Below are 13,629 nucleotides of genomic sequence, written 5' to 3'. Positions count from 1 at the left end.
ACTTTTGGGCACAAACACATAGTATTACGCATTTTCTTGGTTGCTGAGGGGCCAGAGGGTTGTTCTTGGTGTTCTTGGGTGGTTTTGAACTCAAAGAACCAACTGGAGCATTGTTTATGAAGGAGGTCTACAAAGGTAACAACTTTACCTTTAAATCCCCTCTTTTTGCATAGCTTTTTTGCCTATCTTGCAACTATTTTTGAGCTTAGCATATAACATATAAAAGTTTTGTTTTTGAGTCCTTTAAATAGTTGGTCAAGGGCATTTTGAGCCTTGAGGTTGTTTGACCCCTCTTAGGGCTTACTTGACCCTTTTTTGGTGCCATTTTGGTGAGCTCCGGGACCATTGTGTTTGGGCCTCCTCACCACTGAAATCTTGAGGGATTTCAGTCATAAGGATGGTGCCTTGAGGTCCTAAGAAGGATAGGGCCACCCCCTCTCCTTGTTGTCCTTGAAAAGGGCCATTTTTGCCTCTTGAGGGAGCATCTAGTTTAGGTTCATGTTGATCATGCCTTAACTGATTTTTGCGCTTATATTGCCATGATATAACATTGTGTTAAGTTGGTTTGGGTACACCATGCTTGTTTAGCATACATGCCTTGTAATGCCATGTTTTGGCCTTAACATGCTTTAGGATTTGATCCTTGTTCTAGTATGATTTTGGCCAAGCTTTGTGAAGCTTTTGTGTTTATTTTAGCATGCTTAAGTTCTGTTCTTGGTTGTTTTGGTCGACCATAGCATGCTTAGTATAGCCACCTTGCATTTTGACTTGTTAGCCTTAGGTGTGTGAGTGTGTAGCATGCATTAATTGCACTATTTCAGTGGTTTGGAACCACTTACCATGCTATTTCAGTCCTCATAACATGCTCGCATATTTGCATTTGATACTCCTTTGTTGCTTTAAAAGGTTGTTGCCTCATGCTCCATGAATGTGCTCCTTTGTATGCTTGCATGTTTAAGCCACTTAGATGCCATCTAGGTGTTCCCTTAGCATTGTCTAAGTCTGCCTTGAACCTGTTTTAAGTCCTCTTGACCTTGTGAGGCTTGGTTGACTTAGCCATGGTTTAAGTCTCCTTGGCTTACCTCAAGTACTTAGACTAATTGCATGCCATGCTTGTCTTGTTTAAATCGGTTTGGCACCATTATTAACATGATTTCCAGAGTTTACATTGCATGCTAATTGTTCAGGTTTAAACTCTCTTAAGTGTGCTTAAAGATTGCTTGTTTGATGCTTAAGTGCTGGCCCGTCAACATGTACATGTGTGTGTGTGTGTAGGCCCTCATTTTCATAGCATTGGCCACTGTTTTAGGCTTGTTTGAGGGCTGCCTAAATTAGCTTAAGTCCACCCCTTTGCATGTTGTTGCATGCTCACCTTGTGTGTTGTTGCATGATTGAATGAAGTCACATGCTTGCTTGCATGCTTGAACATTCGTATTGTATCTTGCATACTTGTAGGTTGCATTGCTTCATGCCTTACATGCTTCTTTACTTAGGTTGTGTGCCTAACCTACATTACACATTGCATCGCCATGTTGCATACTAGCCTCCATACCTAGGATGCATTACATTGGCATGCATGCTTCACCTCTTGAGTTGATTGTGATAGAGGTTGAGCCCCCTTTGCTTGATTATGTGCATTGCATTCCATATCAAAATGCATACTTGGTTTCTTGGGCCATCATGCATGGAAATGCGCGATTGGTGGTCCGAGAATCGAGAATCATATCCCTTTGAGTCATGAATATGATAAGGGGTGTGTTTGGTGCATACATTGCTTGAAATGCATTGCCATGCTATGTTTTGCCCTCTACTGCTGTCAAAAACAGATTCTGCAGGAAGATTTGGCCGGCCGGTCATCTGAAGTGCCGACCGGCCATCCATAAGAGGCCGATGGATTAATTCGTGGCCGGTGACCATTCTCCATGGTCGGTGACCAATTCCCTCAGCCGGTGGTGTTCTACAGCATTCAGGGAAGTAACCCTGAGATTTGTGCAGTCTTCAGAGAAGGATAACAGTCAAAGCAGAGGCAACTTATGCATGGCAATGGCTTTCCGAGTGGAGCCGAGCGCGCATTGCATTGGGCCTTCTTCCCGAGGCTGTTTACTGCTTTTATTAGATTAGTTAATTTGTTAATTAATTAATTGGTCTGTAATATTTAATTAGCTTGTAGGTTAATTAATTTGTATTATTCTTTCGGTCCCTCCGAGCGATGGCAAATTTGTAATAAGTGTGGGTACGCGTGTGCATGTCTTCCAACCCCCCACTTCTTTCTCCCTTTTACTTACCTACTTTTGATGGTTAGTATTAGGACATGATTACTTTAGCATACCTTATGCTATGCATGCGTGCATCATTCATTAGTCTTGCATGCACCAGGCTCGGCACATCATGCTAACTGTATAAAGTATTTCAAATCTAACTTGAATACATGCTATCTGTGCATTTTCACATGTCATCCTTAGATTAGCCGAGCCTATTCTAGATTGCATTCTGTATGCGTTGCATTAGCCACTTAACATGGACTTGGATCATGCATTGATTGCTAACATGTTCTTGTCTTGGCTCGGAGTACATTGTAAGTATTTTTCTGCTTTAGCATCTCGCATGAGTGTGAATGTCAACATGACAGCATGCTTACCATGTGGCTAGATGCTTATGTGATATAAACTGCTTGAATGCCTGTGGGTGAAGGTTGGATTGTTTGAGTTGGAACAACTCGTTGAAATCCGTGCTTTAGCCTACTTGCAAGTAGCAAATTTCAAACTGTTTTTCAAACAAACGGATATGCAATGCTTCGTTCCAAATTAGGCGATCTAGTCTATATTTTTGTGTTGTGCGCATCACATAGTAATTCTAGCTAATTAACTGGAATAAGAACACATAACGTTTTCAAAATCGGATATCATGGTTAGTAGAGGCCGATCTTTGGATCGGGCGAGAGGGGGTGCTCATAGCTGACCTTCCCCAATCGTATCCGAGTTCCCGAGCCGAGGCAACTTTGGTGATGACGGACACGTGGCCTTTGGCACCGAGTCAGGGTTTCCTAAATTTCCCAAAATAAAATATTTAGGTAGCGACTCTGTATCTGGCAAAGCAGTCCATGTTTGGCACTTCTTTTCAAAAAATCTGTTTTTCTCAAAACAATTTGCCGGATTTGGACTCTTTGGTTTAGATTAAGAACCATGACAAAAATCGAGTCCGAACTGCAGCTCGAAGGCCCCACGCGGGCGCGTCTACAAGACCGCTCGAGCGAAGGAGCCTATGCTCGAGCAACCACTCACATTTGGCATGTCCGCTCGGGTGAAGAAAGCCACGCTCGAGCGAGACCCCTGCTTCAGCAAAAATTTGGATAAGTGTTTTAAGTACATTTTTGCATCCTCATTCCATCCGAGGTATTCCTAAGCTATGATTAAGACTCCATAATGAGGTTAAAGGTTAGAAACACACTAAGAACAACGAAATAAGTTGTGTTCAATCCAAGGGTGTGTATTCAACGTATGTATCAATCATGCTATGTAGGTCACGCGCCTCGAGACAAGTAAACTGCCCACTTTGCCATCTAATTGGAGTTATCAATTATCTGTAGGTAATAACTCTGTAAAGTTATGTTTAACTTTAATTATTTTCTGATGATATGAGATGATAAGTTTCTGAAATGTTATGTTTTGTATGAATGAATGATTGTCCAATTTTCTTTGAAACGTAATTGTGGTATCCTTAGCAGAGGCCCTCGCCCAGGGGACATAATAATGTGGCTTATGGTGATGAGGCCCTAGCCCGGGGGTTAATACCGTGGCCTAGGCCCTCGGCCGGGGAAAATAATACAATGGCCTAGGCCCTCACCCGGAGGTAACAATACCGTGGCCCATGTATGAGATATGTTACCTGGTACCGGAGGTTCCTTCATGGAACTTAATAAGCTTGACCCAAGAGACATGTTTGTGCTAATGGATGTACCACACATGATTTGAATATGGACAAAATTATGATTCAGTTCCGTTATCTGATTATGATTCTGTTTGCTATGAGATTTGAGTTATGTTATGGGCATCATTTATTAAAGTTTTTACTCTGTTATTATTCACTAGGCTGTAGCTCACTATTTATATTATACATGTAGGTAAGTAGGCACGTGACCAGGCCCAGAGTTGACAGCCTATGTTCCTTTTTTGTCAGCCAACCTTTGTGCCTCCGAGGAGGTTCCGAATGAAGTCAAGATTTGTGGTTGTTTTTGTATAATCATGTTAGACTTTGTTTGTTGTTAAGTTTTGGACAAGATGTCTGTTAATACACTACTAGAAGTGATATGTAAAGGTTATGTTTCTCAACATCACTCATATGTTTATAAAAGTTTTAAATGATACGTATCATGTACGTCTTCACGACCTAATGGACTGTATATATATATATATATTGTATATTGTATATTGTATATTTGCTTCTGCAGTCCCTAACTTTATGTTAATTAGTCAAGAGGCCTTTGATAATCGAAGGATTACTGGCCTGTTACGAAACTAAACCCATGGGGGCGGGTTTGGGTCGTGACATAAATAAGTGTACTTTTGACTTTTTGGACCAAAAAGTTGAGGAAAAAATATATGGTTGTTTGGGTTAACTTTTTGACTTTTTATGGAAAAATGTGTATTAAAAAATTGTATAAATTAGTGTGTAGGAGAAGATTAGGAGTGTGAGTTGCACGATTGTCCTATTTACGCAGGTTGAATAGATTCTAAAAAGTAATTGTCTACTTTTCGGGCATTGCACTGGACGGTGCTATTTGGCTCGTAGGGACCATCACGGGTCTCGTTTTGATAATCTGAACCATTCAATGTGTAGAACTCGTCAAGTACTATCACTGTAAGAAAAAGCAGATTTCGCGACTAAAAATAGATTTTTCATCGCTGAAAGTAGCAGAATTGGCGACTAAAATGGAATTAGTCGCCAAAAGTGAACACTTTTGGCGACTAAAACAGTTTAGTAGCCAAATGTAGGGGTTTTAGCGACTAAAACTTAGTTTAGTCGCCGAATATAAGGGTTTTAGCGACTAAAAAAATTTTAATAGCCAAAAGAGAAGGTTTTTGGCGACTAAAAACATTTAGTAGCCAAAAGTATAGGTTTTGACGACTAAAAAATAGTTTGGTCGCCGATTATACGTGTTTTACCGACAAAAATCAATTTCGTAGCCAAAAGTGAAGCTTTTTGGCTATTAAAAAAAATTTAGTAGCTAAAAGTCAAGAATTGCCAACTAAAATGCAGTTTAGTCGCCCAAAGTAGAGGTTTTGGCGACTAAAAAATTTCAGTTTAGTTGCCAAAAGTGGAGGTTTTTCGGCAGGAATGAATTTTTTTAGCGACTAAAATATAATTAGTAGCCAAAACTATACAATTGGCGACTAAAAAATAGATTTAGTTGCCAAAAGTGATCTAATTTTTTTTAGTAAATAATTTATTTTTTACATAAATTATATTGAATAAAAATAATTATTTTTATATATATAGCTAGATATTAATACGGGTCAATATAGTATATAAATAATATATGTTGCATATATATTCATGTGGTGTTGTAGTAGCATAGTGGAGAGAGTGTGTTCCTAAAGGTTTAGAATGTGGGAGAGGTTGGCGGTTCGAATCTCAGAAAAAGCAAAGAAGTTATTTATTTATTTTTTTTTACGGAAGCACCTTAGGCGACTAAACGGTTTAGTCGGCGATTCATGGACTATTGGCGACTAAAAGATTAGTTGCTAAATGTATGATTTTAAAAAGTGCAAATCACTATTGGCGACTAAATCGTTGGTCGCTAAAGAGTTATTTTTTGCCGACTAAAAAAATTTTAGCCGCCAATACCTCCGCCGACCATGTGTATGCGACAAAACGGGCGACTAAAAAAATTAGTAGCTGAAAGTAAAAACTCGACTTTCGGCAACCAAAAACAGACTTTTGACGACTAAAAATTTAGTCGCCAAAGGTGCTTTTTCTTGTAGTGTATATGAATGTAAAAAATCACGTTAATCGAATATCGATAGCTATATGATCAGATTTATTTTTTTCAACCATTAACTATAACACCATTCATTTTTTTATACAAAACTGATTTGATCATGTAATTATCAATATCCGATCAATGTGATTTTTTACAAACATATAGTACTCGACAAGTTCTATATATTGAATGATTCAGATTATCAAAATGAGACCCGTGATGGGCCCCCACGGGTCGAACAACAGTGTGTTAAAATTGCGCCCAACTGTGCAATTTTTATTAAAAAAAGCAGCACAGATTTGAAAAGGTTAGATTGATGAGTTGTAATTTTGTGTGTAAAATTAATTTTTTAATATTTTTTTTGGTGAATAATGGTAACTTTTTAACTTTTTTTGGTAATTTTTTGACTTGCCTTTTTTTAAACTTGCCAAACCAGCCTTTAGTTTCAAGTCACGTCCATTTATTTTTTATATAAATATCAATAATAGATATATTTTTAAAAAACTCAAAATATGTAGCACTTGTACCCTTTTAAAACTTTTGAGAAGTGTATTTGTACCCTTTATTTTATTTTTGGGATCTTTGGTATTGTTATGGGTTGATTTTGGAGGAGTATAATTCGATTTAAACTTGTTAGGTTTGGTTGTTCACACTTATTCTTGTCAAAAGTTCCTTGGAGACTTAGAAATTCTATTCTAGGGTTGACACCAGCCTTCCTAAGGGTCGACCCTTACCTGTTGGTGAAGTTTCTGGATGTGTTATTGGAAAATAAGGTAGACACCAGACTGGAGAGGGTTGACCCTCTTATGTCTGTGTGTTAGTTGCTGGAAGATAGGGTAGATACCAAACTAGGAGAGGGTCGACCCTCTTATGTCTGTGTGTTAATTGCTGGGAGATAGGGTAGACACCAGACTGGGAGAGGGTCGACCCTCTTATGTCTGTGTGTTGGTTGCTGGAAGATAGGATTGACCCCCTCCTATTTAAGGGTCGACCCTTGGATGTTTTTTTTCCAGATTTTTAGGGTTTGAATGGGCCTTACCCTTGGGGGGTTTTTGGGCCTATTATTTTATTTGACCTTGGGGCTATTTGCTACTAGTATAAATAGACCAAAACCACTTTCATCTCATTACTTTTTCTCCTCTTTTCCTCTCAACCCGTGATTTCTCTCCTCTCTCTCTAAAACTTAACTTTTCGCACTTAGATTTTCAGATCTACTCACCTGGAGCCATCTTTTCACCTTGGTCCTTTGGGAAAGGTTGTAGATCTTGTCAAGGGCTTTCTATTGATCCAAGTGGTTCGTGGTTTCGTCGCCGGTGATTTTTGGGTTGTCTTCTCTTCGCTTCAAGAGGTAGGGATTTCTTTGCTCCTTTCCAATACTTTGTTAATAGATAGACATGTGATAGATTTTATTGCATAAAAATCATATTCATTATGGATTTTCTTGAAAGTCATGAAAGGGGATCTAGGGTTTGATATTTGTGATTGGAGTTGTTAAGTTGTTTGTTGTTGGGTTATTTGGGAAATGATTTATTATGTTTGTGAAGAGAGGGAGGAAAGCCCTAATTTAATATTATTGATATAATGGATTTAAAAAGGAGGAAGTTGAATAATCCTTATATATTTTGCTAATATGGGTTGTATGATTGTGTTTGTATCAAAAGAAAATAAAATGAGAAGTAACCACAGTGTTGGTTTTGTTTTAGACAAATCGCGTGAGGTTGAGTTGAGTTATGGTTTTGATACCAATGGAATTGGTTTTGTAAAATAAAGAGGATGGGTTTGGTTTTGATTTTGTAAAATAACGAGAATGAATTCTTAGAAAATGTTTGGAGTTGTGTGGATTGGAAAAATAAAGAAAAGTGGTCTTTTTGAAAGAAAATGAAATCATCACCATTTGTAAACGAATAATGAACTTGAGGTCGGATCTTGGAACCTTTACACATTATCATTGTTATTGGTCTGAAAGTCTTGCGGGAATTGAATTTTTGTTTTCCTTTCGTATTAGATGCAGAAATGGATAGATATGAATGTAAATGGTGGAGTTGGTTATTTGTAATTTCTCACCTATGAAAATATGGATAGCTTATCTATTTTGGAGATTGTATATGTGTTTAGAAATATATATTTTGGGCTATCGGTGGAGAATATCTATGACTGTTGTAGAAATCGCATGTGGACTAGGTGAATTAAAACTAATCCTTCATTGGTTGTCATTGAATATGATTGTGTTTATATACATTGTGTATGTATTACACTTGTGTTATTATGCATTCTTGTATGTTGAGATGGTTGGGAATGTGCTTGTGCTTCGAATGAGAGGTACCAGTACTTTCCAGCTAGTGCCTGGAGAACTTGGCAGCGCTTAGAATGAGAGGTACCAGTACCTTTCAGCTAGTGCCTGGAGAATTTGGCAAAGGTACCATTACCTTCCAGCCGATGTCTGGTAAATTGGGATTTTAGTATGGAAAGGTGTATCATTGACTTGACATTTTGTTATGGAAAGGTGTATCATTGACTTACCGTGCTTAAGGTAGGTAAAACAGAATTCGTTTATCATTATTGTCTTAGTGTGTCTGGATATATCATAGGTTATGATGGTTATTGTTCTAGAAGGCCATGTTGCCTCAATTGTTGAAGCAAATAGTTATTGATTGCTTGTTGTTTTCCTTTTGTATTAAAGGCATACTTGAATAGTTATGCATGTGTTGGAAACGAACGTAAGTATTGTGTTGTGATGGTGAAAAACGTGAAAGACTTTGAATATTGTGTGAACATGTTTTGAAAAGGCAAATCAGGTATAAGTCTAGGAAGTGAGAAAAAACGTAATGGGCTTGGTGAAATTGTTTTCTTCAGAAATTCGTTATAGTCATATGAATTTTGGAAAAGGGTAACAAGAAGAAAAAAAAGTGAATTGCTTATGTTATTGAATGAAATGAACGACTTTGAGAAAAGTTCTTATATACATATATTTCTATATAAACCGTCAAATTATTTGTACAGTATGATACTAAGGATTCATGATCATAGCTATCTGTAAGTTGCTATTGTTTAGGATCATGTTGAGATCCCTAGTGGACTTTATGTTCATCCCACGTTGCTAATCCTTTTTCAGGTGAACATTGAGAAGTGTTTCAAGGTCATAGATCTTCTTTACCTGGTGGCCACAGGGCCTTTTATTTGTAGGTGGAAAGCCATTGATGTAAAGGAGTTAAACCCTTTCCTTTACTTTTAAAGATGTAAGCCTACGGACAATTTATTTAGTTATACTCATGTTGTGTTTAATTTGCATTCGGATGAGAGAGTCTTTATTTATTCTTACTCGTTGACGCAAAGAGTTTTCCGCATGTTATTTCTGAAATTGAATTAAATTAATGAATCTGGTAATGGTTCCACGAAATAAAAAAGTGGGGCGTTACAAAATATGAGACATAAATGATGTGTCAATACCAAAACCCTTCACTTTATATATTGGAATAGATGGTTTCTTTGCTTATGTCCTTGTTAATTGGTAGCTATTTTCTTGTTTTTGTATAGCTTCTAGGCCGGTATACCCTTGTATCTTTTGTATGATTTTTTTGTTTTATTTTATGACTTATTCACCTTAAAAAAATTTGTATTTATTCATTTTTCTAGTGATTAAAAATTCGGTGAAATAGATAAATCAATTCAATATAATTCAATTGCCAATTTAGTCAGATTTTTATTCGTTTCGATTCTGATTCCTATTTAAAAAATTGTTAAACTATTTAAATTGGTCCGATTGCCAATTCTAAGATATTGGTGAATTGAATTGTGATATATATACTATATTTTTATTTATTTTTTAATATTTTTGCATGTAACAATAAAATTATATCTTAGTTGTGAAATTTACAAACTATATCCAACGTAATTAATTGTAATTAGTTTATTTATTATTATAAAAAATATAGGGTAAATTACAAATACATCTCCTGAGATTTGTTTAAAATACAGATTGTCCCCTATAATTTGAAAAATTACAATTACCCCTATGTCAGAATTTTTTATTTAACAGAATTAACTAAAAAAATAAAATTCATAATTGTTCTCTTATATAATAATAAAATTATTTATATTATTAATTAAAACATGTTTCTAATATTATTAAAAACTATTAATTGACTTGATGATTTATTAATAAAAATGTCGATTTGTTATGAAATTAGAAATCTCACGAGTGGAATGTAATTTCCAGAACCACAAGGAGAGATTTGTATTTTAATCAAATCTCAAGAGGTGTATTTGTAAATTATCTAAATATATATATATATATATATATCATATTTTTGTTATATAAATTTTTTAAAACCGTAGTGAGTGAAGGGTGAGATAATGAATGCAGGAGACATTGGGAGCAAGAGAGGTAGAAAAGTAGTGGAAGTTGGGACAGAGGGAAGGCTGAAGGAGCAGTAGAAGTTTGAGAACGAATTTAAAGAGGAGAAAAACATGAAGATTAGATTTTGGATTTGAATTTTGGAGTTTGGGTTTCTGGTCATGCATTTGGACATAAACTAATTTGGGGACTAAAAATTGACATAAAATATAAATATTAAAGCGTCAAAGTGAGAAAAAAATATATATTACACTTTACGGACTAAAGCGAAATACTATAAAACCCAAGTAAGACAAAAGGAGTGTTTAGTGTGGTTTTTTTGAATCAATTTATATATTCTAGAAAAATTATTTTGGATTGTTTGATTAAATTTATTTTAAACAGTTTTTTATTATAACAATTTATTTTAACTCAAAAAACTAATTTTGAGAAACTGCCAATCCCCCACTTCTGATTATAACAATTAATTTATGATTATACCTTTCGTTTTTTTTTTTAATTTTTTAATTTTGTTTTTTGAAAATAAAAAAAGACTAGATGGACTGTAAATTAGTTTTTTATTTTTTATTTTTATGGGAAATGTGGACTAATAGTTGATAACAAAAAAATAAAATAAAAGTTCATTCAATTACAATTCACAAAGGTTATTCAATAGAAGAAGTTTGCCTCCGATCTTTAATCGGACTGGACAATGCTGTTTAGTCTGTAGGGGCCCGCAACGAGTCCTGTTTTGATAATTCGAACCGTTAATGTGTAGAACTCGTTGAGTACTATACATCTAGAAAAAAAACATGTTGATCGGATATCGATAGTTATGTGATCAAATCAGTTTTGTAAAAAAAAATAGATGGTGAACAAATTAACGATTGACAAAAAACTGATAAGATGAGATAGCTATCAATATCCGATTAACGTGATTTTATACAGTCATATAGTACTCAACGAGATCTACATATTGAACGGTTCGGATTATCAAAACGGGACTTGTAGTGGGCCCCCACGGGCCGAACAGTACCGTCTAGTCCGATTAAGGACTGGAGGCAAGCTACCCCTTTTTCAATTTACAATTAACATGGGTAAAAATGATATTTATACATCAAAAAGTTATTTCACAATTTATTTACCAAACACTACTTAACAACTTAAATCTACAATCAATAGCTACACCAAACAGATACAAACTTCTGATTAAAATTATAATTTATAATCTGTTTTAATAGCTACATCAATTTATCCATTTTGCCTCCTAACATTTTTCTTTACGAAATTGAACAGGAGTTAATTTTGAGAGTAAAGCTTTATTTGACATCTCCTGTATTAGGACACTTTTTTTTTTATAAATTTTTTTATCTTTTTTAAGTCATATCACTTCTCTATTTTTTTACACATCTTTTCATAAAAAAAAGTAAAAAAATATATTTATTTAGATCATTCCAAACACCCTCTAAATTAGAAAAAAAGGTTAATTACACAAAAAACCCCAGGGTTTTACGCCCTTTTCATTTTAAACCCCAAATTTTCAATTTCAACAAATTAAACCCCATCATTTCACTCGTATTTCAATTTGGTCCATTCGTCCATCTCTGTCATATTAAACTAACGGAAATCTAGTTAGAATTTCAGATTCAAACCTACTTGTTCAAGCATTTGTATCTTCCTTGTCGTAACTTTGTTTTGCCTTATTTTTGGGTCGTTAGATTCACCTTACGTCCTAGTTTTCATTATAATCCTCATGCGCAGTGTTTCACATCTTTTTGAGTGCTGTTGGAGCTCTGAAAGTTGGCTAAAAATAAGATTTTTATCTTTTTGGGCAAAATTTTTAGATTCAAACTCACATGTTCAAGAATTTGTATCTTCATCATCGTAACTTTGTTTTGCCTCATTTTAGCATCGTTGGATTCACCTCATGGCCTAGTTTTCATTCCAACCCTCATACGCCTCATTTTACCTCCTTTTGCATGCCGTTAGAGCTCCAAAAGTTGGCCAAAAATAATATTTTTGTCTTTTTTTTCTCTCCCTTTCTTCTTCTTCTTCTTCTTCTTCTTCTATCTTCTATCTCCATGCTTCTTTCTTCATTTTTCCTTTCCACAATTATTCTCTCTTTTCTTCTTTCTTCATGGCCCTTCCACCGAGCTCGTAGTGGTTATTGAACTTTTGATGGTGGCAGTGCTGTCGAGTATAGAGGTATATGAGTTATAAGAAGGAGAAGAAACGTAAAGGTAGGGGAAAGGCCATAAAAGAAGAGGAAAAGAGATAATAATTGTGGAAAGAAAAGAGGAAGGAAGAAGAACGATGATAGAAGATGAGGGGAAAAAAAAAGAGAGAAAAATCTTAGGTTGCGTATGTTAGAGATTTAGAATTATGATTTGAGAATAGAGTTGTATTTTGAGTTTGTGAGTTTTGGAATTATGATTTGAGTGTGAAAAATTTGTTTGGGTATGAGTTTTGAAAATAATTTTGAATTGAGTGATGTGACATATGATATTTGATTTAAAATTTACAACTAATAACTAAACACACAACCAAAAATTCTATTCAAAACTCATAAAAAATTGTAAAAAAATTTAGAAAATATTTTTTATTTAAAATATTAAAATAATAGGTGCCAAAAAAAAATAAAAACACGAACACTGTTCTGGTCAATTGGCTGGACGTTTGGGAGGATGACCGGGTAGACGTGTTTTCACAGATGGGTGTGGAATTAATTTTTGAAAACTGTTACCAAACACACGGCTTAAATCAAGGGATGGAATTGAGTTTGGAAAGCGTAACCGAACACAGCCTTGTTTTCGGCTAACTTTCGGTGCTTCGATGACACGCAAAAAGAGATAGAACAACGCATATGAGGGATGGAATGAAAACTAGGCCATGAGATGAATCCAACGACATGAAAATGAGGTGAAATGGAGTTACGATGAGGTGTGGGTTGGATCTGAAAATTTTGCCCAAAGAGAGAAAAATCTTATTTTTGACCAAGTTTCGGAGCTTTGAGGGCACACAAAAAGAGGTGAAACAAGACATATGAGGAATAGAATGAAAACTAAGCCATGAGGTGAATCTAACGATGCTAAAATGAGGCAAAACGGAGTTGCGATGAGGGAGATACAAGTTCTTGAACATGTGAGTTTGAATTTGACAATTTTGCTCAAAGAGAGAAAAATCTTATTTTTAGCCAACTTTCAGAACTCCGACGATATGCAAAAAGAGGTAGAACAAGGGGTATGAGAGATGGAATGAAAACTAAGCCGTGAGGTGAGTCCAACAATGTAAAAATGAGGCAAAACAGAGTTACGAC

The sequence above is a fragment of the Camellia sinensis genome, chromosome 5 (assembly GCF_055761805.1).
Source record: "Camellia sinensis isolate YWXY chromosome 5, ASM5576180v1, whole genome shotgun sequence".
In the NCBI taxonomy this organism is placed as follows: domain Eukaryota; kingdom Viridiplantae; phylum Streptophyta; class Magnoliopsida; order Ericales; family Theaceae; genus Camellia; species Camellia sinensis.
The sequence above is the reverse complement of the archived record's forward strand: the minus strand, read 5'-3'. Positions refer to the sequence as shown.